This window comes from Ambystoma mexicanum, chromosome 5p (genome assembly GCF_040938575.1).
Source record: "Ambystoma mexicanum isolate Mex_15411 chromosome 5p, UKY_AmexF1_1, whole genome shotgun sequence".
Taxonomy (NCBI): domain Eukaryota; kingdom Metazoa; phylum Chordata; class Amphibia; order Caudata; family Ambystomatidae; genus Ambystoma; species Ambystoma mexicanum.
Window position 1 is genome coordinate 519,256,992 of NC_090930.1, and position 27,188 is coordinate 519,284,179.

The 27,188-nt window shown below is 45.3% G+C and overlaps 1 protein-coding gene across 1 annotated transcript in view; it reads right to left on the minus strand.

Annotated features, from left to right (window-relative positions):
* The window catches only part of RPS6KA6 (ribosomal protein S6 kinase A6), a 905,586-nt gene that overhangs the window by 261,992 nt on the left and 616,406 nt on the right, over positions 1–27,188 (minus strand). The gene's annotated exons all lie outside the window — the stretch shown is intronic.

The following is a 27,188-nucleotide window of genomic DNA, read 5'->3' on the forward strand; positions in this document are numbered from 1 at the left end:
GGTTGGGCTCAGGGGATCAAAACAAAGGAAATAGCGGGCCTCCCCATTCTCCACGAAATATTGACGAAAAGAACTTCACAAGCACTTCATGTGCAATATCAGTCGTTCTGCTGATGGATTTTCCAGAAATAAAGCCCAGATGGTGCACGGGTGCTCTAGAATAGAGCTACGACCATCCTGAGCCCGTTACACAAAATGGCTGTCAAACCGCATGGTTCATCCCCTCTCTGCGGCATTCAGGACGGTGAAAATCAGTCCAGAAGAGAAAAAGAAATTCACCGCCATGGCCGGGTGAACAATGGATTCTTCGTTGCCACTGTTCCAAGTCTCTGGATCCCCCGCCTGCCTACAGAGCCACTCAGACACCAGTTTAGTCAGTACGGGCTCCCCTGTCGCTCTGCGGTGGCCGGGAATGCCCCTTTTATTTATAGGGCACGTGGCAGAGCGCAACGTCACTCTGCGACGTGCGTGTGTCCTTAAAGGGGCAGCACCACAGACACTGCAAGCAAGGAAAAAAACGGTAGTATTGATGTGAGCAAGACAGCATGGAAGTATGCTAAGTGGGGCCAGAACTGCATTACCCCAGCCCGTACGGTAGTAATTCTCCATCTTTGAGTGAAATGCTGCCCAGCCAAATATCTGGGAATGATGGCTACACGTGGCGGACAGAAATTCACTGGCGTTGTGAGGAAACACTGCAACCCGTAATGGCTAAAGAGTGCCTGGCAAAATGGAACAGAAAAATGCCTGAATTAGCAGAGGGCAGTCCTATCAAAGCTGCACGCCTGTCTAAAGAGCTGGGTGGGGGGCCAAGGAAAAGATGAAAAGGAAACGAGATAATTGCGGACCTGTACTTACAGACACTATGAATACTTGTTCAGCTCATGGTAAGGAACACCCCCATTTTGTGCTGCTTTGTCATTTGAAATATCTTGTCCATGTCAGACGCGTCGAAGCAGTGCCTGTAGCGTGTCATGCGATTGTAAGCCTTGCTCGATCCATGATGTATGTGGCACAGAAAACAAACATAGGTGCCATTTGTTAATGCATACTGAAATCTACACGGAGCTGAAAAGTGCATTGATATCTCTGAAGTCATCTATATGCCACAGCCCCGAACACACATAAATGCACGTAATGCGTCCCGAAGCTTGGCTCAGAACCATCTGAAAATAGTATCTAAAACATACTGTGAACCCAAAATGCTTGCCTGCTCAAGGAAATAGCACATGATTAAGCAGGAGGACTCAAGGAATCCTTAAGCCATTCTCGATGTGACATCAACTTATAAATCCAACAAGCCTCCTTGTGCAGCAGTGCTTTTTGTGCATTCAGGGCATTCTTAACTACATCAATGACCCGCCACTTGAGGTAATCAGTAGAGTCATGAGCAGAGTGATGGTACTCAAGGAAGTGGGACACAAGGGGAGCAGTGCGATTTCTGCATCTGATTCTCGATCGATGCTCCGATTTGTGGATGTGTACCGTGCTTGATGTCTGCCCAACATACCGCAACCCACAAAGGCACTTGATGCAGTACACCACTTCTGTGGTTTTGCTGTTAGTATGGTATCCTGGTTCCCATGGTGTATCCCCTACTTGAAAATGTTATTTGTTTATTAAACGTGCACACTGTGCAATTTCCACATGGGAAGTTCCCCTGAATGGGGTGTAGATTCCAATTGGAGCTGGCCACATGTGTTTACTTCATTTACAAGTGCACTAGCTGATCTCACGAATGTTAACGTTTTAATGCAAAAATGGCTATTGGTTCATTGGGTACGCAAGATTGTACCAAAGGACAATATTTTCTGACAATTTGTTTCAGTTTGAATGTGTTGGTGTGCGTTAAAACACATATCAATTTGAGATGATCCTCATCTCTGATTTTTCAGACTTCGAAGCATTTGCTGCGAGGTGTAGCGTGCTTGTTTTAAGGAATGGGAAATTCGTTTTTTGGGGTACGCCCAGGTCTTGAGACTCTCGCCCAGATTCTTAGAAGTACTTCGTTTATAATCCTGTACTGATGTGCAATTGCGACACAGTTGCAAGAACTCAGTGTATGGCAGACTTTCCTTCACATTCCTCGGGTGAAAACTATCAAAGTGAATGTCAGTCTTTCTTCTATAGGGAGCATGCCAGGGTACATGGGACATTCTTGATAACCAACTCCAAAATGTTTATGTGATCCTTGCTGCACTCCATCGTGACCTGGATGTTGAGGTCGCAACCATTAAGCCATTCTAGAACCTTGTCTAAAATAGATGCTGTGTCTTTCCAAATGAACACTAACATTATATCATCGATATAGCTATACTACATATACATATGGATTTTGGATGAAAAGAGGTTAGTTCTCGAGAGAACAAATTGCTCTTGAAATGAAGCCATCAAAAGTAGGGCCAACTTGGTGCAACTGCCGCCCCATTGTGATGCCCTTTATTTGGAGATAGGACCGATTGTAATACATAGAAAAAGTTATTTTTGTAGGGCTAGGGACATCAAACCAATGGGGACTTCTGCAGGTATCCATTGTTGTGGGTTTGCCTGGACAAGATGTCTTACACATTCAATGGCAGTCTCTAGAGGTATACTGGTATATAATTATTTAATATCCAGGGTGACCAAAATATTGGGCACCGGATCTAATTCAATGCCTTCAAAAAGTTGTATGACCGATTAGGTATCTTTAAGACATGCCCGAGTCTTCTGGCTTAAAGGTTGTAAATCTATATCCACAAACTTGCAAATGGGTTTCTAGGATAGGTCAGCATCCAGCCACAATGGAGTGCCCTGAATACGTTTGATGTATTAGTCGACATAGCTAAGATGGTTATTCCTATGTAGACCCTGTAGTCATAGGCCTCCTTTAAGTTAGGAGAAGTTGGTCTCTGTTAGAATGGTTTTATTACACAGCACACTCCAGCCAGGGACTCCTTCGACGAAAATGAATGCGGCGTACAATAAAGCGTCTTTTATTTTTAATAAACCACAGGTTCGTTTTGAGCAGAACTCCAATAAGATATTTATTAATTTATGGTTTAATGAAAGAGCAAAATCAAACCATTTGACAATAGCCGCCAATGTTGTAGCACACAAAGATAATATTTCCTTCAGAACAATTGGTGCAGATATCCTAACACAGTTCACATGACTCTTTAATGGCAAACAGGAAAAATAGTTTTAAAGCATGTAATAGCACTAAGGTTAAGCACTCCCCCTGCACCACCCACCCCCAAACATCAGCTAACTTAATTCCTTTTGAATGGAAGGCAGTGGCAAGGAGTAAGGATAGAGGCAGAAAAATCAGATTAGGAATGAAGCCCACCACCCCAAGATAGGAAGCCAGAAAAGAAAGTGAATCGAATTTGGATGATTACTCGCAGAGCACCTTGCAACTGCGGCGGGACAGCTTAGAAAGGAAATTTGTGTTCATACTCTTGAGGAGATAGGGACCCTTACAGACTACTAATCCGCACACAGAACACTTGTGGAAACAAGGTAGGAAAATTGATTTTGGGAAGAAAGCAAATACAAAAGGAAAACACCAACGGCAAATGGAAATTCATTTTACACGGGATTTGTAATGACAGGCAGCTAAGGAAAGGCATTAGCTGTCAAAATTGGAAATCGGTTCTCAAGGACAAGGTCACAAGTAGGTAGGATTCTAGAAAACGGGATTGCTCTTAATGGAACTACAGTTCAGGTTTTCAATGGGGCAGATGCAAGTCAAGAATTTGAGGTAATGCACACAAGACACAGGCAAATTCGGTTTTTACTGACAAGGAGACTAATTCTTAGAGGCTATATGTTTAAAGACTATAGTTAGTAAAAACACTCAACAAAATTGTTGATTTCAAATGGCAACAATATTGAACGTGAGTTTCAATGGGGAATTAATTGATTTATTTCAAAATAATGTTAAGGATTTATACAGGCAACAGAGATTAATCACAGAAAATATGCTAACATACACAAGTTAAACAAATGCTTCCACGGGGAAGTGAATGAATGATACTGGCAATTTGGGATTTTTAATGGGATTTTCAATGGGATGCATGGTTTACAAAAAGAAGGGTTTATGCAATTTAGGGCTTGGGTTATTTGCTACTTACAATGTAAGCCTTGGTTTGGGATTCTAGACAGCCAGCAGGATCTCAGGTCACTCTGGACAGCTAAATCAAGGGATCTGGTCACTGCACTCTCCTGAATGAGATTCTGGACAGCTAGGCAAGGGTCTGGTCTCTGCATTCTCTGGATGGGATCAGCTGCCTCTGTCCTCCTTCTCCGGTCTCCCTGGATTCTTGTGTGTGTCCTCCTGTGTCTGGTACAGCCCCCTTATATAGCCCAAATGATATCACTCATTTTTAAAATCTATGGGAGTACTCTAAAATTTCTAAAATTACCCCTCCCCCTACCCCCCCCCCCCAGTATTGGACAGTCCATCATTCCTCTCTCCACCTCCTAGCCTTATTGGTTCAGGGGAGAGAGCATCATTTGTCTATTTGGTCATTTATGACAGTTCTTCGTTTCTCGGGTCACAAAACTTAGTTATGCATCATAACTCCAAACGTATACTAGCCACCGCCATAAGAAGTAGATATGCTGTTTCAGTGTGCCACAGGGAATTAGACAGTCTGATCACTAACTCTGTGCGAAGTAGCATAGCCCTTTGGTGCATTTTTTCCCTTTTCATGGAATGCCCAATAGTTATAATTCTGCAATTAATTAGACATGTTCATAACCTCATTTCCCATCTGTTCACCAATTTTTCCTCTTTGTCCCATTTATACATTAGCCAGAAACAAGCTCTTTTACTGGCCATTTCAGTCCACAAAGTGCTACAAACATGTACTTAGTCTCTTAACATCCACCTGGAAATATCATCGAAAAATAGCATAAAATTATTTTTTTTCTTATTCTGAATGCTGGGAAAAATGTCTAAAATAAATCAGTCTTTTAATGTCAATTCGGATGATTTGTCACAGATGGAAGGGCGGTGCCTCATCCCCACAGAAAACTGTCTCACCCTGGCTCAGCCTGCAACAAAAACTTTTATTACTCCCTTTAAAAGGTAGTCAGTTTGTCCTTTGGAGTGGGTGCAAAAGGAACTTGCACTTCTTGGTCAAGCTCTTAGTCACACTTGCTTCTTTGTTATCCCTGCCAGTGCTGCCTTCTAGTCTGGCAGAGCAGACCTTTAGCCACATCACATGTCCTTGCGGAAAAGTTCACTTGTAGGTGTGATTTCCAGTGGGAGGCAAGACTTCCAGTTGAGTTTTTCCTGCCTGAGCCAAGACTGTTTTGACTGGTATTCCTGAGCCTCTGCCAAGTTGATTAAAGTATTGTGGGGTGAAAGCATAATGTACATGTCTTTGTCAACTCCCCACCCACAACATATTCACTGATAATTCTGTGCGAGCAAAGTTGCCCTTTCAAGGTGGCTTTTAAGTCATTTTCCTTTTTCCTCTTTCACATGTGTGCAAGCCGTATTTCATCTAATGTTTAAAATGCGGTTCTGTATGTCATGGGATAATTTTAATTTGTCCTTCTCAAATGGGTTTGCATTTGTAGTTGATCCATAGACACGGAAGGGAGACCCTCTGCACAGGATTATTTGATTTGACATGGGAGGAAAAGGACAAACTAAGCCGGTTTCTTTCATTTGCAGTGTTTTAGAATGATGCCGTTCACATGAACAGGAAAACAAAAGCTGTGTCGGTTGCAATGTGAAATTCTGGCCCCACACGTGAATGAACAGTAAGACAGGGCTGTTTTCGGATGTATTGCCTAACTTTTTGGCATCCAGATGAAACAAAGCAAAGGTAGGGCTGTTTTCCAGTGCAATGCACAACTTTGTGGTATTTCAGATGAAAGAAAGCAAACGCGGGGCTGTCTTGAATGCAGTGCACAACTTTGGTATTCAGATGACAGAACCTCAAATGTAGAGCCGTGTTTCAATGCAGCGCATACATTTTTGAGATGCAGATGAAATATAGCAACCACATGGCCATCCTTTTTCAATGCAGTGTTCAACTGCTTGCCACGCATGTGCCAGGGAACAAAGCACAGCCGTTTTTGGAGGCAAAGTTTAATGTAGTTTTTCAGGGGACAGGGATTTCTGTTAGGGCCTGTAAATGCACCCCACAGTTATAAATGGTAACCTTGATTCAAACCCACCTTATATCAGATAAAGGGCCATTTATTCCATGCTTATGTATTGTTTGTCTGACAAGTCTGCTTTAAGTGTTCTAGACTTTGTGTGTGTCTTGTCATGTGTTGCAGTTTCCATGTGTTTTGAATAAAGACTATTAAAATTATATTTTGTAATATCAAGTTATTGTATAGGTTCATTGATTGTTATCCAATAAGTTTGAAGAGATATGAATTACAAATGTTTGTTACTAGCTTGATGATTCAGGGTTCAAGAGGGCTGCTCAGGAACAGCCTTTGTGAGGTATAGATCATGTACATTATGAATACCCCATAAATAACTAAGGTCAATTAAATAATTCCTGGTCGGAACAATTTTCTGTGTTAGCATGAAAAAAACCATAAGCAAGGGGTGGGGGGGGGAGTAAGACATGCGTGAATAAGTGTTTCACAGTGATGTCCCATTGTTTTTGCCAAAAGAAATTATAACGCAGTAATTTAATTACTGATGGGGGACTAAACATGTGTTTTAAGGGTAAGGGGTATAGATGGGGTGGGGTTCAGGTTCTTAAGGGGGTATGGAAAGACCCCTCCATTAAATAAATTGTACTAAATCCAAATAATGTTGTCAAAGTAAATGACCACGTTGTAATTTACTTCAGCAAACCAACATAAATGACAGGATATCAACTTTAGTCAAAGGCCAACCAGACAGCCAGCAGTTAAAAAGCCTGATGTATTTGTATTTGTTTATTTATAATGCGCAAACAATCAGGCCCGGAGGCATCAGGGCGCAATTTGTACAGGGTTGCAAGAAAAGAACATACATACAGGAGAATAGATTACATTCAGAGGTTTAACAATGCTGGCATAATAACAATCTTACTAATTACATATATTACAATATATATATTATTATACATATATATTACATGGTTACAGTGCCCCTAGGATCCGTAGAGGATGTATCCCAGGGTGATCTAAAATAGTTGGCATAGGTAGCAGGCCGGAAATGGTGTCAGGGGACAAGCGGGCTGAGTAAGTAGGACAGATGTCGAACATGTCTATTGCTGGTCAAAGAGCCAAGATTTGGTTTTAGTCTTGAAGGTGTTGAAGGAGTCTTCGGCTCTGATAGTAGCGGGGAGGGTGTTCCATAGTTTAGAGGCTAGGACAGGGAAGCTAGTGCCTCCAGCTTTATGAAGCTTAAACCTAGGGATTGTTAGGCAATGAGTCTGTGCAGTTCTTAGTGGTCGGGCAGTAGAGTGGCGCGAAAGCCGACTGCACAGATAGATCGGGGCCTTGTTGGCTAGGCATTTGTGCGTGAGGGCAAGGGTTTTAAGGGAAATTCTCTGCTTCACAGGTAACCACTTTAGGCTAGTTCTGGCTTCTGAGATGTGGTGGTTGCGAGAGATGTTCAGGGCCGCTCGAATTGCATTGTTCTGGGTGGTTTGGAGTTTGGATAGGTTCTCTTGGCTGGTGCCTAGGTATAGAGCACTGCAGTAATCAATTTTAGCCATGATAAGTGTTCTCGCAAGTGTGACGCTATTGTGGGTGGTGAGGAATGGTCTGCAAGCTGAGATGAGTTTGCACGTGTAGGCAGAGGCAGACCTGACTGCATTAGTTTGTCTCGACAAGGATAGGGTGGAGTCCAGGTAGAAGCCTAGTGTTTTTGGTGTCTTTCGAAACTCGTATGGAGTTGCCGTCTATGGTGAATGACTGATAAGATGGCCCGAGTTTGCTCAGGCGTTGTGAGGTAACCAGGATAAGGAGATCAGTCTTAACATCGTTCAGACATAGCTGGTGCTGGGCCATCCAAGCTTGGATGACCAGGTAGACGTCATTGAGGGCCTTGGTGTCAGCAAGATAGTCACCTGAAATGGGAATGAGTATCTGGGCGTCGTCCGCATAGTTGGTGTAGGAGACACCCAGATAATCAAGCACATCAAAGAATGGTTTTGTAAAGATATTGTAAAGTGTAGGTGACACGCAAGAACCCTGAGGTACGCCGCAATGAATAGGGGACTTTGAGGTGCTCAATGCTTGGCACAGCAGCTGGATATCCAGGACGAGAATCAGATGTACATCATCCAAATAAGGTCAGAACACCCAAGAAAGAAATGCACAGCCCTTAAAACCCAAGGACTGGGAGTGACTGTTCCAATTACTGTGACAAGGTCAGTTCTAATCTGATCAAGAGGGGGTGGCAACCCCCACCCTCCCTCAGACTGGGTAGGTAGTCTACCAGGGAGTAGTCCAGCACCAGTCCTATCAAATAAGGGGCCGATGGCAGCTGAGTTCCCCACCTGGTGTCCTCCCAACTGCTATCCGGTCCCATCTTCCCACTTCCCAAGTGCCATTACACAGTGCCTCCTATGCAAAAAGCACACAAGATTAGCTCTATTTTTCCTCGATCCAACATGCAGAACCTAATGGGAGAATCCAGTAGAGAAGGAGCAGCCCTCCAACGTCCTCCAATAACCCAGTTCCCAGCACTGGAAACCTCAAACTAGCAGAGAAAGAACAGGCCTCGAGTGCTGCAGAGCCTACAATGATTTCCTATGGGAATTCAGGATGCATTTGCACTTAAGGGGTTAAAATCTTCTGTATGGCTCAGCTACTGGGCGGCAAAGACTGGGCCAGATAACCAACCAGAGCATAGGAAGGGCGTTAAAAAAGACCCCATGAAACAGAGGTTGTGGGTTACTCGAGTGAGTCCAGAGGAGGAGGTGGCAGACCAAGTGACTAGCAGGTGGAAGGATGGAGAAGTGGAGCGTGGAAGAGATTTCTTAAGAATGTGAGGTATTGCTTAGTGACTGCAATTGGTATAGTGTTGCGAATGTGCATGAAAGAGTGGCAAGTGTGTTTAGGAAGAGGAGTGTAGCATATGAATGTGAACTGCGTGGGTGTGAGAAAGGAGGGGGTTTCAGTGGAAGGTGTGTTGGAGTGGCAGGACAGAGTAGCAGCACTGAGGAGGGAGGAGCAGTAGTGTGGGGGCAGGGAGTAGTATTGGAGAGGAGGAGTTGTGACATTAAAGGGTGGAGGGTAGGTCAGAGAGTAAAAGTAATCAGAGGGACAGAGGAGAAAGACAGGGAATAGAAGGATTGAAAGTGGGTGGGTAGGTGAGTAGTGAGAGGAGAACATAAGAATGAGGAAGGGCGAGGTATACTTGGGCGTGGTAGGAAGAAGAATTGTGCAGAGTGTTTGGAAGGCACAATCCACTATCCCTTTTAGTCGACTAACCACAGGATAGTATAAGGTCAGTTAGCAAGTCCCAGGGGGAGATTACGTAGTTAAGGTGTAGGCCTTAGGTCTTCCCCTTTAGCTTAAGTTACATCTAGATAGTAGGGGGAAACATTCTGTGTATATTGATCTCAGGAATAGACACATGGGTTAGGGTGGAACTTGTGCTTCTAGAAAAGGCTTAAGAGTCCTGCCTGAAACGACAATACAAACCCTTGAACCATTGCTAAGAGTTGGAGTGTTCATCCATGAGATTACTGTAAAGAAGGAGGAAACCTAGCAAGAAGGGGGAAGGACGACAGGACTATGGTCCACAGCTAAGATTAATGCGACATTTTGTCGAAACCTTTACCATATTTCAAGCCATCCTTAACCATATTATTTTGATTTTACAGAGACTTCTAAACTGTACCAATGGCTTAGAGTCATCCATCAACTCTCTCAATTTGTGACTTGTAGAAAATTAAATGCATCACTGGGTGTCCTATTATTTTACTTGCTTTTTTGTCCTGATCTATTTTGGTCAACAGTAAGGCTTTTTCCAAAGCGTCACTGAGGACTGCAACACCAAGTTAAGGCTACCACGGCAAGGGTACTGTACAATTCCACATAGTATCGCCAGATGAGTCCTCACCCAAACCTTTTTCCTTGTTGCAGGCAATCACTTTACTTTACTTTTTATGAGGCTCCACTCCAGTGTTACCATTTTACTGCATTGGAAGGCCCTTGCCCTCCGAGCATGATCAAAAGGGCTTGATGGTGTTTTTAAACTCTGGTAAATTGGTGATTGACTTTGTTGGCCTTCTTCGATTATTTACACTGTGGGGAAAACATCTTTGGCCCTATGCCTACGTGAGCTGACTCGGAGCTAACAAAATCAACACTGGCTGCACGGAAACCGATTTAGATTAGGTGATAGTCTGGAGACCACTCAAGCAACATCCCTGTGTGGTCCCAATGCTGATGCCTGCCAAAATAGGCATAAATCTGGCCTCAACTGATGGTGCACAAGATGCGATTGTAGGGCTGAGATCACCGCCAACCCCCAAGCCATTTCTGGGGTCCACTAGCTGGAGCTTCACCAGTGTACATAGATGAAGAAAGCGCCACTGAGGATCTTGCATGGAAGCTCTCTAGCCTGAATCCTGATCCTTTTGCAAGGTACAGTTCTGCTACGTTCGACCAGAGGGCATTATTTTTGATGATACCTCCCCTTGATCCTGTGGGCAAAGGCTTTCATCAATCACTTGTGTGCTCCCATGAAGTTACTGAGTGTATGGCTCACCATTGCAGAAGTGGAAGCCCTGTTTTGTTGCTAGAGTCTCAAGGGTATTGCATTGCCATCAAAATGCCTGATCCATTCCTGTCCAGGAATTCGTCAGGCCAGACTCTGCAACTGTCCCGTCATTGGATGAACTGTCTCTGTACCATCCCGTAGCTTAAGGTCAAGACCAGAGCATCCATCAGAAAGAACATTGCTGAGAGTTAAGTCATTTATTGTTTTAATGGATTCCTCCCTCGTACTGATTCCTCAACTCTAACAGACTCCCATAGCAGTAAAGAAACCTGGAGGAGGGATGAGCGTGAAAAGACACCAACTAGACCAAAGAACTATGGAGGGAGGCTTAACAGAGAATAGCATACTGTCGCAATAGGGAATCCAAGCAGTAATGTTTGGCAAACATGTGCCACAAAGCCAATTGGTAAATATTCACGACAGAGACCCCTCTAGGAAGATCAGAAGTTGCAGCCAATCCTTCTGGTTGTATTAACACCCATGTCCTCAGGCACATACTTCAGAGCCAGATCAAAGCAGTCAGAGAAGCAGAGGGCTGTTCAGTCACAGCTCTTGAAGCCTGAGCATAAGCATAACCCACAATGATCTTTTGTGAAATAATTTAACCGAGAGAAGTCATAGCTCTGGGCATGTAATAGTTCTTCCATCCTGAAAGGGTGGCTGAGGAAAAAAAAATAAAACACATGAAGATGGGAAGATGGATATTCTGAGAGAGAAGAAAGTCTGAAACCACCTTGGGGAGAAGAACAGACAATGCCTGGCGCTCACTAATCTGAACCGGGACAGCCAACCCAACCCCTTAAGACGAGGTAGCAATACTTTGAGATGAATGGGGACGCAGAAGATACTCAAACATCAATAATCAGACTGAGTCAGGAAGTTGGCAAAAGGTTGACTGATTTAATGTCAATTATCTAAAATAGGAAGTAAAACGGACATCAACTGACGTCTCACAGCATGGTCTCGATGCATTTCATAAAAAACATTCTTTTTATGGCAAAAACTCATCATTGCGGACGTCAACCTACATATTTTTTAACCTCATCCTACTTTTGGTAAACTACAAAAACCTAGTGGTAAAAGTGATTGGGTCTAAAGGAACATCCAAGTATACGTTCAATACTGGTCTAAGAAAGTGATAGGCTCTTTAACGTCAGGTGGGGCAACTAAGCCCTCCCTTAAAACAGGTCACTATGAAGGTCACTAAATACACAGTGTCCCATTGGTTACACAAGCTATAGGGCCATTAACTGTACAGCCCCCTATAGTTGGATGGCACTCTAACATCCATCAGTACTTTTCCACCTACGCCAGCAGCACGCAGGCTGGACTTCCAGGTGCTGGTGGGCTGGTCATAACAATAGCTTCCCACCAATTAGCAGATGATCTATCATCACCTCAGTGGTCTGCACGTCAATTAAGTCTTTGAACTTTGCCTTGGAAAGGTTCTTTGCTCTTGAGAAAATGAGGGAGTGGAGGCACACTCTGCATCCCTGTGTAGGTGTGGTTCGTAATATTTGTCCAGTTCCATTCATCCATGTGACTGAAGACCACAAATTGGAGCTCTGGTGCATTTAAAATACGCTTAATGAACCTCGGAAATCTTCCTGGTTTTTCATACATATCTTCTGAACAGAAGTTTTGTTCTTTCACACGATTGTAACTAATGTCTGCTCATCCCAGCCTAACACGGCCATGGCTTCCTGGGACTGGTCCAGCCTCGTCCTTCTGAGATTCACTTTTGTGTTTCTATTGCTGCTTTTTTAACTGCGACACGCTGGAAAAAAGGCCTTCTTTTTCTGGTGCAGCTCTGCTATAATGCGTAGTGGAATCGTCCATAGTTCACTCACTCCTATATATGTATACGTTGGCGCTTGCCACAATCTATTCACTACATAGCTAGCCGCAAGAATACTTAGTCTGCTTGCCTTTCTTTGCATCTGTACATATGTAAAATAACTTGATATCTTCATAGTTTCTGCAGCATAAGACTTCATTTCGATCCCGAAATGTTACCTGTCTTCGATGCTTTCTTTGATACTTATAGAATCTCTATATTCTCTTCTCTCTGCATTTCATCTGGGTGCGTCAATCTTGATTCATGTGATGTCACCAATCTGCTCTTTTGTTCATTTCTGACTCTTCTTCTGGGATTTCATTCAAATGACCATCATACTGTCTCGTATGCAGGTTTGGCTTTCTCAATGGGAACCTTGCCTCTAAGATTCTCCTTGGTATTTTCACTGGTAATGCATGTGTCTCACACTCTGGTTCCCAACATATAGGCAAAATGGGCGAGATGCTTGAGGTGAGGGTACTTGGCTCCTTCTCTACACATCCATATAACGGAAGTGATCCACTTAAAGGTGAGCAACTTAATGAACATGAATGTAGGGGCTTAGAAAGAGCTCCCATCTTGAATGTCAAAATTTAATTTAAATCCCATGCAGCAACAACAAACTGGTGTTCTGGAAACTGGTTGCACAATCTCTGCAAAAGCTGCATAATAATAAGAACCAACCCTGCACAGGGTTCCTCTTTAAGACAGATCACAACTAGTTATCCCTTCACAGTGCCAATCTGAAGTCCTCTCTGGGCGAAAGAAAGCAGGAAATCTAGAACTGAGGAGGTAGGACAGATAAAAGGGTCCAGACCTCTTCCACAATAAAGATAGATTTAGTATCTGGCCTTCGAGATGAGGGGCAAATCCAGGACATTGTCCGACAAATCCCATGCACTATACATCAGCCTCAGGAGTCAAGCATGAAGGTTCAGGCTGCTGAGATTCAGATGGAAGACCCGGCCTTCTAATTATTAGGAAAGATTTAACTTTTTGCTGCTTTCAGATATCAAGGACTCCCTTCTTTTTGCGATGGTTCTGAACCTTTTCTGACTTTTGGAGGAAAGTTAAAGCATTTTTGCTCCACTTACCTTGCTAATCTCATCTGTTTTGGGACACTGGTCAGTCCCTATGGTCCCTATGGTGTCAGTGCAGGAGCGCCCTGTTCTTCATAGTAAAGTTCTTGGTTGTTTTTTCCTGCACACATCACCTTTTGCAAAGTACAGGAGGGCCCTGTAACTTTGTTTTTAGCTACTCTGTTGATATTTGCATGACATGTCCACCAGGATGGACTAGTGGCAGCAGTAGTTTTACATGGTTTACTTTTTTGTAGTCTCATGCACCTATGCATTTTACCGCTTACTGTCATATAAACTACCATATACTCTAAAATGGCCTTGCCATGACATTTTTGCCTGTCTTTTGGCCATCTTGACTTGACATTCTTCCTACCCTGGAGTAGCAGGATTTTCCATATTTGGTAAGCCCTTTTCCGGGGAACGCTCCAGCTTTTGAGGAGAAAAATGGTGGTCTGTGTGTGACCAGATGTTAGGCGAGGGCCTGTCTGGACCCAATCCACATCCTTACCGGATGTGTCAGTTGCTGGGCAGATGCAGTGGCCAGAGGCTGCCCAGGATTGGATAGACCCTGCCAGTTTCAATGGTGCAGACCCTTACCATTGGTGTGCTGGGGGCCATTCCAGCCCGAATTCTGGATGAAAGGAAGACTCCTGCAGTCACACTTCAGATCATCATTTGAGCTAAGACCTCTATGAAGGAGACCTGGATGCTGAATAGCCAGAACTTATTGAATATTGGCAGCAGCCATTACTTCCGTTGCACGCTGATGCCCTGTCTCTGCAGATCTCAAGAAGACCTTTATCACTCCCGACCTATGCACAAAGAACAAGCTGCTGGAAGGGCTCAGAACAGTCCCAGGACCATTCTGGGGGCTAGCCAGACATCCTCCAGAGATGCTTTGCTGAAATGGCCACCGTCCTCAGTTGAGCGTTGGGACTCCGAAGGTCCTCAGCTTATAGAACAAGCAGCATTTCACTGAAGTTGCAGAGCCCCACAAAGAGAGACTTTGTAGGGCCAGTGTTCGACACAGTGGTCGTCTTCCACCATTTTCTTCAAGTGGCCATTGTTAGGAAAGATTTCCCTTTTTGGCAACTTTCCCTCCATTTCTATGGACCCCCAAACCTTTTGCTTTTGAACTCTGCTGACTTTTTACAGTTAAGTGGAGCCTTCAGATCCATTCCACTACATGTTTGCTCACTGTTATGGGGAAACTCACTAGTCCTTAAGGCTGTCAGTACTTGGAAATAGTTTGCCTTAGTCTTCTATGTTATCACTTTTGGTAGCTATGTATCACTGCACACAGCATCTTCCAATACAGTGAAATGGGTAGTACTTTTTGTTTTACCCTAGACTAACACTCAGAGGATTTTATTGTTACTAGAGATGTGCCCAAGGACAAACTGGTGGCAGCAGTTGCTTTTCCCCATTTTTTGGGGGTATTTTGTGCAAGCTTACTCGTTGACTGTGGCTACTGTCCTAACATGGCCGTGCCACAAGGTCTTTTGTCTGTTCCTTGGCCATCTTGTCACTAACCCTTCTTCCAGATCGAGAGACCCGCAAAGCAGGAAGCATACAAGAGAGGATGAATTAGGGCTAGTTAGGATTTCCTCCAAAACCCCAATTTCTGTTATTAATAAAAGTCTTTCCCAATCACCACGCCACCCTTGTGTCCTAATGCTACTCCTACACCTTCCCATAATCCAAACTAAATCATATTTCCATGGCATTTTTTGCAAAGGAGATTACCCAAGGACCACATATTTTTTCTGATGTGTGCCTGCCAGTGTGATTTGTTGATCCATTGCTTTAATCCAAATTTCCATCTTTGTCAGGAGCCTTTTCCTCAATACCAAACCTAGGAATTCTTTCTGCAACATTAGTCAGTGCCTCCAACTCAAATGAAACTCCAAACAGAATGTTTTTTTTTTTATATATCTAATCAACAGCAATAGCTAATACCTAAAATATTAACTATTGGACGGCCTGCCCGTCAGTCATATTCTGTAGTTTTCCTTCTGAGTGCTTGTAGCTAGAAGGGAATGGGCACCATCCTTTACCAGGCAGAAGATTGAAACAATGTTTTGATGAACCAGCTGTTAGGGTTCCTGCTCACCCTTACTGTGCAACATACTGTACCTGCTCTTCACAGCAGGAAAGTGTGGCTACACATCTTACCATGGAAGACAAACTAGGACCATATTTTTAGAAGTAACCAAGGGCATTCTGAGTGACAACATACAAAATCATGCTAGCGATTTATATACAAAAACAAACATGTGGATCGACTGTAGATTTTACTGTGTAGTTCTAGGTTATTTCTGGATAGCAAGACTATATCCATGTGTGCCTATATGGCTTCCTGTTTGAGATGAAAAGTGATAAACACTTGATATACATTTAGTCATATTGCACTAAAATGTGTCATACACCAGTCGAAAAGTTAAAAGGACACATTTTACAATATATAATCACTTCTTGTACACTTTATCACTTGAAACATCAACATAAAGGGTCATTTATGGTGGGTTGGGGACATGCAGGTAACTGCAAACCCACCCATATTTTGTCATACCCTTTGACAACTAAGATCCAAGCCCCTTATTACCTGCTGACCCATTTGTTGACTTCTAGCTGAACAATGGGTCTTTTCAGTCCAGTCTTCCTGGTAGGCAAGACCATACCCGTTGGCCTGTCCTCCTCCCGCCCCCCCTGCCCTTTTGCCACTATTCTTCTTGGACCAGTGGTGTTTAACTGAACACCTAACCTCTCAACCATAGCTCACACCACAGTTTCACTCTCTGCGTCGTACCCTTTGCCACTGTTAAGATGGATTTCTCGAATCTGGTCTGGTGGATAGATTTTAGGAGCCCAAACCCCAATCAAGGTACGTGGATGAGCAGTCAAAGCGTATTCTCTGCCGAGTGAAAATGGGGTCAGGTGCCCTCAATGAGTCCACACAGTCTGCCACACTATAATTCAATTTAGGCAGTCAAGTCTAAAAATAGAAAAATAGCTTCAATTATAGGCCTTCTGAAAACACTGAAAAATGTATCTTAGAGGTAGTATTGCACAACACTCTACGATACATACACACATATTGTGGCTGTGTAGTTATGGTTAAATTGCTGTTTCCATAGGAAGAACACTTTTTGGGTGGCTTATAACTTCGCTCCCCCTGGACGAATCCTCACCAAAGTTTGCAACAAAAAAAATATAGCGGACACTCTGAATTTCTTTGGAAAGTTTGGTGATGTTTGGTGCAGGGGGGGAATGTACAAGGGGGGGGGTTCTCAAAACATCTCTTTTCCCTTTAGACTGAATGGGGGAAAAGGTTTGTGCCCGCTGACATGTGGCGCTTTCCCTGATTGGTTGTGGAAGAGCATAAAGTACGTTAGCTTTCTTCGATGCCCCCGCCATCTTTTATTCATGTTTTGGTGTACGCGGACATTGCCAGCAACACATACAAAACAAGACAGCATTGCACGTGTCACTTCTGTAATACTATTTCAGAAGGTGACCTTTGAGGGGGGTAGGATGGGATGTGGGAGCACAAACTGAAAAAGTGGAGTTTTCTTGTCACCAAAGTCATATGCTTAAATGGAAGTTCGTGCTCACTGTACCACTACCAATTAGTGTGTGCGGGTTAAAATGTTTTTGGAATTATATTGCTGTCAGACTAGGGTCCTAAGTTTTGAAAACTAAGGCCACCATCTGCACTCTTTGCTGGAAACAGCGATTCTGGAGGTGTATGGGAGTAGCGGTTCTCATAATTGGATTTCAATATGTTGATGCAAAGTAAGAAAGTATTTGGCTTCTGAGTGAAGGTCGCATGAGTTGCTTTTTGTTTGGATGCTCAATACACCCGCGCATCTGAGTGAATGTTTAAGGGGCAATTGTTTTTTGACCTTGAGCGAAAGGGAAAGCTCTGAAGAAATTCACGGAATGAAAGGGTCGAAAAAAATAGCAATTGATAAGGTTATGTTTTAAAAAGTTTGTAAAGGAAATGCAACATCAGTCCATGAAGATTCTCCGATGTGAACACATTGGTGTCTGATTTGCAGAAAAAGAATGGAGGCAGTAAATATTATGTAAGTTTACTTTTGCCCACTGTATAGCGAACAGCGCTTTATTTTTACATTACCGAAAATCTAATTGTGCCAATATAACTGACATTCTCTTTCTGCGCTGTTACATTTTTCCTGTGATATTGCAGCGTGCACAGGTTCTGCTTTTGTGCATCTGTTTGCACGTTCTTTTCCTCTTGTTTGCAATCACGAGACGTAATATTTTTTTCATTGTCCATTCATAACTGCATTATCGTGTTCCTGAGTAGTTGGCATTTTTTTTTCTCTTACGGTGCATGCAATCTCTGCGTTTGTAGCCTTTTACTATAGGTACACATGGTCATTAGTAACATTTCAGTAAAATGTCATGTTCGACCAGTTACATTTGTGTATTACTTTGAACATTTTTTGTGTCTTTTTTGAATTTTTTTGGTAGAGGTTGGTTATTGACACGTATTTTCTGTAACGTTTCCCGCCCTGGTACATATTGCCATACTGTCTGTGGCATGGTTTCCAGTTGCCGAGTGAGGGCTTTTTCGGCCGGCAAATACAACTGCTCGTGAGCGGTTGCCTGTCCATAACAATTATGTGGGATGCCACCCTAAGCCCGCTTTGTCCGTACGCTGAACTCACTATTCGAAGCAACATCACATCATTTAGGGTGCTGTAGGCTCAAGCTCATGGCGCCTTCTTGGAAATCTCGGTGTACACAAAGCGGCTGCTTTAACCAAGAACCCAACATTTTTGTATGGGAAAAAACCAAAGTGTTCCTCATCTTTAACATTAGCAATGTCGTTCTTAGAAACATTGTTATCATTGCATTGAATTACTCCGATGGACCTACTTTACGAACTCTAAAATGTTTTTTTTTTGCAGTCCAGTCTATTATTTCGAAATGTAAGTTATTAGGTTGTACGTCGCTGTATGTTTATTTACAGGTTCTGCGTCACGTCACGTACTTGTGCTTGTGCTTTTTGCAGCCTACAATGGAAATGGGAAGAGGGACTATGTATGAAATAACCGCCTTCCCTTTCTATGGTGGCCATCTTGAAAAAGGATTTTCTTTTGTAATCCGACCCGCCAAAGCTGTCCCGGATTATAACAAGTAATCCTCCTTTTCAGTAGCACACGTTAGTGCTTTGCAAATTTAGACTATTACTCGCAAAGATTATTGTGTCTATGTATTTTATTGAGAAATATGCAATAATTGGAGTGTATGCAATTTTTTTTTTTTTTAAATTAAACTATTGGTTTTACAAGAAACAAAAAGAGGCAAACAATATTAAAAAAAAATCATACATCTTCCAGAGGTACATGTCGAACAAACGGTGCAGACTAAAACAATATACTGGAATCTCTTAGTAGTGCGACAGTCCCGATTATCTGGGTATGTCTCGTTGACTGTTCGCCATAACCCAATCCCACCCCTCCCCCCCCACTTGGGTTGGTGTACATCACAAGTGCAATTGATTGACGAAAGTATTAGTATCGTATGATTGACACAGTGTCACATCTGGCAGTACCATGTTCGCTGGAGATGAGATTGTCATCCTTTGTAGTGTTCTTTGAGCATAGAATCATTCAGTCAGGCTTTTGGGGGTTCCTCTGGTTGGGAGTCGTAAGTAGGTGCGATATATGTATTCTTGAAGTCCATCCATAGAGTTTCACATTTCGCCGATTTATTATGCAGGGAGGCAGTGATCGTTTCCATCACATAAATGCTCGTGGCCAGTTTGATCCACTCGGTCTTACCTGGGACCAGAGGAGATTTCCATTTGGTCGCTATCAGGGCCCTCGCTGCCAGTAATAGCTGGGGGGGCCAGGCCTTTCACCCGAAACCAATCCTCCTCGTCTCTTTCAAGGCCAAACAAAACAAGGTATGGGTCAAGTTCTCTGTGGATGTCGTCTACCTCTTTAATCCATCCGAGAACCTCAGTCCAAAACACTTTGATGTGCGGGCAGCTCCACCACATGTGCCAGTAGTTGGCATTTTCTCCACAATTTCTCCAGCACTTCGGGCTCATGGATTGGTACATTTTGAAGAGTCGAAGCGGATCGTAATGCTATCTGTGTAGAAGTTTTATTGCATGAAGCTTATATTGGTTGGATATGGAGGATTTAGGTGCAGTTCTGCACATTAAGTCCCATTGATCGGGGAGTATCACTTCGCCAAGGTCTTTTTCCCCATCTGGCCCTAAGGGGTTCTGTAGTTCCACCTCCTGCTGCTAATAGCGTTTGATACATTACAGATATGAGGCCTTTCATTTCTGTTCTGGAGTCTAGGAGTTTCTCAAAGGCGGTAAGGTCTCTTCTCAGTTTTTCTCTCCATTCAGGTCTTGTTAACACCCCTTTTAGCTGGATAAAGTGAAATGTTGATAAAGTACCTATCCCCAGTGCAGTTGTCAGATCAGGTAATGTGATGAACGAGTCCTTTCTCTGGAGTTGTCCCACCCTTCCCAGGCCCGCCTCGTACCATGACTGGAACCGCTCTAGATTCGGAATTTGGTCATTTATGCCAGGAGACCACAAGTGGCTGAGCGGGGATGGCCAGGTGGTAACTTCTCGCATCTCTTTCCCAGTGCACCATATGGCCCATATGGTAGTCAGTATGGGATGGTGATTAATTCTCCTCTGGACCCGTTGGTATGATGACCACAGCCACTGTGGCGGGGGACATGTAGTGGTTGTCCATCTGAACCCATTGCAGGTGTTTGTGGTCCCCGAAGTGCGGAATTAGGACACGTAACTGGGCGGCTTTATAGTATTTTCCCAGATCAGGAAGACCTACTCCTCCCCTGTCTTTGGGCAGAATAAGTGTGTCGTAAGAGATCCTCGGTCTCTTCCCCTGCCAGATGAACCGCAACATGATCTTTCAGGCATCCACAAAGAATTTTTTGGGCATCTCGATCGGTAACATCTGAAAGGGGTAGAGAAAACGGGGGAGGCACACCATCTTGACGGCGTTGATACGCCCCAGCCAAGAGATCGTCAGTTTGCTCCATTTCTCGAGGTCTCTCTCGAAGCAACGAAGGAGCAGGGAAGTTAGCCTCGTAGAGGTCGTCTAGGGTTCTGGTGATCTGTATGCCCAGGTATCGTAATGTCGTGTGTTCTACTTTGAGTCCTAAGGGGAGGAACTTGGTGTCATTATCATCCGGGGTACCTTGGAGTGGAAAAAGTATGCATTTTGACATATTTACTTTAAACCCAGAGAACCGGCCATTTTCTTCTATTAGAGTTAGGGCATGGGGGATGGAGGTCATAGGTTTAGTTAGATGTAGAAGGATATCATCCGCATACATCCCTGCCTTATATTCTGTCCCTCCCAGCCGTATTCCCTCTATTCGGGGATCGTTTCTTATTTTTTGAGCTAAGGGCTCGAGGGAAAGTGCAAACAGGATCGCGGAGAGTGGACATCCCTGTCTGGTCCCCCGTTGCAGTTCAAACCACCTGGAATATTCCCCATTCACAAATATTGATGCTTTGGGAGAGGCGTATATAGCTCGTATCCCATCACGGAATTTGGGGCCTATCCCTACTTTCTGGAGGACTGCCCCCAGGAAATCCCATTCCACCCTATCAAAGGCTTTTTCTGCATCAATCGATAGCAGGGCCGGATCATCTGGTAGACTGTGCCCTACGTGGACAAGACGTAGAGTTTTACGCATGGTGTCGGCACCTTGCCTTCCAAGGATAAATCCCACCTGGTCAGGGTGGACCAACTTGGGCATTAAAGTTTCCAGTCTGGCCGCCAATACTCGAGCGTAAATCTTTGCATCGAGATTAAGGAGGGAAATGGGGCGATATGACCCACATAGTTTGGGGTCTAAACCCTCTTTAAGGATGACAGTTATGAGGGCTTTCTTAAAGGAATCTGGTGCGATCCCAAAGCTCATTATCTCATTAAAGAGTTCCATGAGAAAGGGTGACAGTTGATCGGTGAAGGTCTTATAGAAGCCGGCCGTGTAACCGTCTTCACCCGGAGACTTCCCCAGTGTAAGCCGTTTGATCGCCTCTCGTGTCTCGTGTTCGGTTATTGGACTATCAAGGAGTTCGGTCTCTGTGTGTGTTATTGTAGGCATAGTAATTGGGGACAGGTAGGAGGATATGTCAGAATGAGCCGAGAGCAGCTCGGAGGTATATAGGTTTTCGTAAAAGTTGGCAAAACACTTGGGTATTGAGTGGGGTGGGTGCATCGCAGGATTGGTGGGCTCTATTATCTCTTTCACCTTGCGTTCCTCCCTCCTTTCCCTGAGCCTGGCGGCTAAGAGTGCATCAGCCTTGTCCCCCTTCTCATAATATGTCTGTTTCAGGAATTGCAATTTCCGCACCACCTGGCCATGTTCTAACAGCCGTAGTTCCTCTCTTTTACGATGGGCCATGTCTAGTTTGGTGGAGTCCACCGTTGTTTTGTCTTAGTTCCGCCTCCAGCTGGTGTATTTCATTACGGAGCTTGTTTTCTACAATCTTACGCTCTCTCTTTTTAGAGGAGCCCTCGCGTATTAATATGCCTCTCCAAGTGGCCTTCCCCGCTTCCCAAATCACTTGTTTGGAGACCTCCCCGTTGTCATTCGTCTTGAAGTATTCTTCGATCTCGGTCTCCATTTCATTTCTGAACACTGCGTCGGTCCAGAGGGACTCATTACAGCGCCAGGATCCCCCAGCAACAGGTAGGTTGGCCCAGTTGACGTCTGCTAGCACCATGTCATGGTCTGACCACGTTATCGGGACAATACTCGTGTGACTAGTGGACCTTGCAAGGTCAGGCGCGAGGAATATATAGTCTATGCGTGAGAATGTGCGGTGGGGGTTCGAGTAAAAGGTGAAGCCCCCTTCGTCAGGGTGTTGTGTTCTCCACACATCCCGTAGATCGTATAGCTCCATCAGCGAATTCAGTACGGTCCCCTCTATGCTGGGTCCGCGTGTCGGGGTTGCCTGGCCTCCAGTCTACGGATGGGTCCACCCACTGGTTAAAGTCGCCTCCTATGATGAGGTGGCCTGCAGTTTCCAGTACTATTTTGGGAATGGTTTTCTGAAGGAATGCAGCTTGTCCGCTATTAGGTGAGTATATTGTAGCAATTGTGACCTGAACTCTTGCGATTTTCCCCACTATCAGGAGGGCTCGTCCACTCACATCCGACCAGGTCTTCTCTAGTTCAAAGCCAACTCCCTTCTTGATGAGAATTCCGACCCCTCCTTTCCTGAGCAGGCCAGAGCCCCAGAATTCCATACCTCCCCGATTCCCCAGAACCGTCCGCTCCTCCCCTCTCGCAAATTTCGTCTCTTGAAGGAGGAGAATGTCAATGTCAGATCTTCGGAATTCTCTGTGCACCAGCGACCTCTTAGTAGGGGAATTCAATCCCTTCACATTGATAGTCCCAATTCTGAGGAGACCCTTGCCCTTAGGCTTCTCATGTGATGCCATCAGCGGTTTGCAGTCTAGGATCCTTCACCACCAGCGGCCAGAGAGACAAGTGGATACCCTGTGCCATCTTGACTGTGATACTTTGGAGCAAACGTAGTGTTATCTGTACATTTCCCAAGTGTCCGTTGCCTCTCTCCCCTTTTCCCATGTTCCACCATAGTTGATGGTGCTCGCTTGAGTTTACGAACAGGGGGTGCTGCATAGGCAGCTGTTGACGGCGTCCGGAAGAGACTGGATGAGAGTATGCAGTCCGTCGGCGGACCATCAGTAGGGGCCGTTGACCTACGGTCCTGATCAGATGTACCATCGCAACTTAAGGGTGAGCCCCCATCTCTTTCTCCCCTCCCCCAAACATTATTCAGTTTCAACAATAGTAACAACAAACATGTGAAAGTTTCAACGTTACGTGTGGTTCTCAGGTCATCCCGAAGGAGTTCACGTCGCCTCCCATTTCCGGGGGGTGCCCTGCCCGCAGCGGCACCAAAGTGGGGGATTTCACCATGTCGCACCCTCCGCGGGAGACAACGCCTCGTGATTTAGGTATGACTGTAGCCAGCACGAATCTGACGCAGTTTCTCTTGCTTAATCATGGTCAGGGGTGTTGTTGGGGCGTCTAAATTTTCTCGATCCCTTTACCCTCTTGCGCTTGGGGCCCTGGAGCTCCCACTGCGATCCCGGTTGTCCGTCGTTGCAACCTTCTTTGCCCCGCGGGTCCGTACCGAGGAGTTCGACGATGCAATCTTTGATTTCATCTTCAGAGCGTAGGACTATTTTCCTGCTGCCATGCTCGAAGGTGAGCGAGAAAGGGTATCCACATCTGTACCTTATGCCCTGGTCCTTAAGCCATTTCGTCAGGGGGCTGCAAAGGTGTCTCAGGGCTAATGTTAGCGAGGATAAGTCTTGAAAGCTGGTGATTTGGGCGCCTACCATTGTGAGCGGGCCTCCAGACCTGGCCTTCTCAAGAATTCTGGTTTTGTCTTGATATCAATGCAATTTAGCCAGGACAGACAGTGGGCCGCCGGGCCGCCCACCAGCTCTATGTATGCGTTCCGTCTTAGGCTCATCGATGTCTTCATCGGCGGTCAATATTCTAATGATGTCGTGGATGGTGTCTTTGAGGTCTTTTTCAGTTTCACCTTCACGTTCCGGAATACCAAAAAAGCGGAGGTTATTCCTCCTCTCCCTGTTTTCTAAGTCATCCATCTTGAGCCTCGCCTCGACCTCCCTTTTTTCGATGTTTCGGATCCGTACATCCATCTGGGCTTCAAGGGTATCAATCGAAGCCTGGTTATTCTCCACACTTTCCAATCGTTCTTCATATCTGTCCATCCTCTGGGTGATTTTGTCGATTTTACCGCTGAGGTTGGCTCCCATGTTTTTTATTTCATTCAATAGTGTGGCAATGTCTTCTTTGGTGGCAGCGGCACCTGCTTCCGATGGGTCCATGGCCATTGCACCTGTAGATCCGCAAGGCGGAAGGGACGGTTCGTAGGCAAATCTGGCTAGTTTGTGGCGTAGGTCCATGTGACGAAATCCGGATTAGAGGAGGCACACGCCCCTGAGTAGGGGGCCCTACCCTCTATGAGTATACGCGGGTTGCGGGGTCAGTATTGTCCTCGATCTTCAACACTTCGTGTGATATGGGTCAACTCCTCGATTCAGCTCCGCAGGGGGATCATGGGTGTCCCCAACGCGGGCTATGTGTGGTTCAGGAGTGTGCGTGGGCAGAGGGGCTGCACTGTAATTGGTGTGAGGCCAGCAGACCACCTTTGTTCCTCCGACGTAGTGTGTTGTGCAGGGAGCGTATGGCCCAGGCAGGCAAGAGACGGAAAGCCAGGGTGACAGTGTGGAGATCAGCGTTTCCTCAAAACCGCATTATGCGATGTGTCCTCCAATCCACGTGGTGTCCAATGTCCTTCTCCCCTCACAGCATTCAGGGAGGTTGTGTGCAGTGCCACTGCAGGGGGGGGGGGGGCAGCCAGCGCCAGAACGGGGGTCCCTAGGACGCTGCGGAGTCTCACGCAGCCCCAACGCGGGTCGGCGTAGGGGGATGCCTCTTCCCCTCCGGTGCAGCGGGAAGCAGCAAGTCCTGCAGCGGGTTAAGCCGCGGACCCCCAGAACGGGATGCAACACCTTGTGAGGCCAATGCGCCGCCCGGTTCGGGTAGCACACAGCCCCCAGGGTACAGTTCACCGCATGAGCTCTGCGGCAGGGATGGGGGTCACGCATATTACGCGGCACCGCAAGGCGCGGGCCCTGGCACCGCAGAGTTTCTCGTAGAAGTCCCTCACTCACCCCGTGCAGCCGCCCGGTCTCGTTGGGAGTCTTTGGGCTTGCCGCCTCCCGCGAGCGAGGGATCACCACCACAGGCCTGGGGCACAGATGTTCACCGCGGGTAACGCCTGTCGCACGGGCCCCGCAACGCCAGGGTTCGCGCTTTCCGTGGCGCAGCGGATAGGCACTTCTGGAACTACCGAGTTCTCGGTCAAAACGGGCCCGATTTTTGTCGGGTTTTTTCTCAGTTGCGGGGGGGTCCGTTCAGGTCACAGAATCTCGAACTTTCGTGGGGGGGGGTCCATCAGCGGGTCTCATACCGCTTATCGGGACCGCAGGGACGGAGCTCACACGGGAGGGATACTCATCCGTGCGCCCCCTGGTGGCCAGTCCGCAATTTTTTTTTTAAATGTTATTTACACTGTGAAAGGCTGCTATTAACGAATTATTAACTTTGTTTACGGGTGGCTTTATTTTTTGGTATGGCAGGTTATAAGGCAATTTGCAAACGGCAATGAGCAAAGAGGCAACAAATGGTAACATGGGCCGGTAGATGTACGGCGACAACTTTTGTGCGTTTGTTATTTGCAAGGTAGCGGTACTGTTTCTCATGCTTCTTCATCACAGCAATGCTGCTGTTTCTTAGGGAGGAAGGATGCCTTCAGCTGATGTGATTACAACTTTTGCTAAAGATATATAATGTGTAGTGCATTGGTAATCGCTGCATACCAATACGTGTTGGCATTGTGTAAGGGAAATGTTGAAGGAGGACGTTCCTACCTCAATATAAAATCTTATTTCCACACTGTCCACGAGGCATAGATCTTACTGTCAAGTGTGTACTGATTCTGGGACATCGCTGCATACACATACGTGTTGGCATTCTGTAAGGGAAATGTTGAAGTTGGACGTTCCTACATCAATATAAAATCTATTTCCACACTGTCCACGAGGCATAGCTTGTACTGTTAAGTGTGTACTGATTCTGGGTCATGTCACCGTGCTGTACGCCCGCATATTGTCAAGTGGCATTCTTCACCAGGTGTATACTGTTTAGGAAAAGACCCTTGCTAAAGGGACGTTATGGTTAGGTTACCCTACTGAAAATCTGTGACATTCAGTACAATATTTTTTATTAACAAGACCTAGTTTCAGTCCTACTTATCTAACCGTAACTACTCTGTCCCTGGGGCTGGCAAATCACCAACTACTCTCCACCACAGAGTCCCCAAAGGCTCAATCCTGGGCACTGTTCTGTTCTCTCTCTCGACACCTCCGCTCCATAATCTTATCCTGTGGATTATCTCACCACTACTATGTCGACCGCATTCTGTTTTTCTTATCCTTTTCTGCCTTCACCACCTCCATTCACGGTACCTTGACCTCATACCTCCTGGCCATCCAATCATGGATGGCTGACCACTATCTCCATCAAAGACAGAGGTTCTGTTCTTGCCTGCGTTAACCATCCCTCTTCCTTTGCCTCATACATATGTTTCCTTCCTTCATTCTTCTCTTTCTGTTTCTCCATCTGCCCATAATCTCGGTGTCCACTTGGATGTCTAGCTTTATTTTACTGTTCACATTTCAGCTCTTCCTCACTCTTGAAGTGTTCAATCTTTTTATTATTCATAAAGCCTGGCCCTCTCACATTTCATGCTTCCAAGTTAATAATCTCCCCTAATCTTTGCTCATCTTTTTTACTGCATTTCTACCTTCTCTTTGGACTTCCCGTCTCAAGTCTAAGCCCCGTAAAATGTATCCGTTTTCACTTTCCCCTCGCAACTCCATTTCTACGGCTCTTTTCTTTTTGATGGTTGCC